This window comes from Suricata suricatta, chromosome 2 (assembly GCF_006229205.1).
Source record: "Suricata suricatta isolate VVHF042 chromosome 2, meerkat_22Aug2017_6uvM2_HiC, whole genome shotgun sequence".
Lineage (NCBI taxonomy): Eukaryota > Metazoa > Chordata > Mammalia > Carnivora > Herpestidae > Suricata > Suricata suricatta.
In genome coordinates, this window is record NC_043701.1 from 153224763 (window position 1) to 153226087 (window position 1325).

Sequence of the window (1325 nt, forward strand, 5' to 3'; positions counted from 1 at the left end):
AAAAAATATATATATATATATATATACATATATATATATATATATATATATATATATGTATATATATATATATCAGAAACTGTTAAGACCAACTTTGTCAGAACTCTGGAAAGTAGTAAAAAATTTAGATCAAGCAAGTAAATGCTGAATCAAGAAAAAGAACTTAAATGTGGTAGGAAATAAATCTCTGTGGCATTTTTCCTTGCCCTTGCACCACACCTCCCTGGTAAAGTGACAGTCTTGAAGATTGCAACCTGATTTCCCAGTGTGGAACCTTGGCCTTGGTTCTGGAGAGAGCAGAGCAGACCTTATTAGCAAGTCATTGTGTTTGTCTGCTCTACTGTGTCCGAAGGCGGCCTGCAGGACTAATTAACACAAGGTGTGTCTGTGTTTCATCTGACTCAGAAATTAGCCAGGGCAGAAAAACGGTGGACATTGCTCAGACATTATAAGGTATATGAAACAAACAAATGAACAAACCAAAAAACAACAACTCTGCAGCTGCTTGAGGCTATAGGTTAAAGCTGAGACATACAATGGACTGCCTAAAGTTTAGGAGGAAATCTGGGAGAGACTTTGAAACTTAGGTTATTCAGAAAAATCCTATGTATATACTGGGGAATTTAGAAACCCACACAACACGCCCGACAGGACACATCCTCAAAAAAGACCCTAGCTTGAAGCTCTGGATGACCTTTAGGCTTGCTGCAAGTAGCAGGTGAAGGCTAAGGCGGAGTTGTAAGTGGCCTGGCTAAGCATTAAAAGAGTTCCTCAACATAGCCAATCTGCAAAGAATGGGAGAGATGTTTATTTTTTGTTTGTTTGGTTTTAAAACTTTTGGCATAAAGGAAATCTCTTTCTCTTTTAAAAAAATTAAAAAAATTTTTTTCCTGGTTTTTTGTTTTTTGTTTTGTTGTTGTTGTTTTTTTTTTTTTTTTTGAGAGACAGGGAGAGACAGCAGGATCAGGGGAGGGTCAGAGAGAGAAGGAGACACAGAATCTGAAACAGGTCCAGGCTCCGAGCTAGCTGTCAGCAGAGAGCCTGATGTGGGGCTTGAACTCATGAACTATGAGACCATGACCTGAATGGAAGTTGCACACTAAGTCAACTGAGCCAGCGAGGCACCCCAAAATTAATAGTCTTAAATATGCTCAAAGAGCTAAAGGAAACCAGAAAAATAATGTATCAACACAATGAAAATGTCCATAAAGAAATACAAGTTATAAAAAGGAGCCAAATAAATGTGAACTGGTGCAGCCGCTCTGGAAAACAGTGTGGAGGTTCCTCAAAAAACTATCGATAGAACTCCCTTATGACCCAGCAAT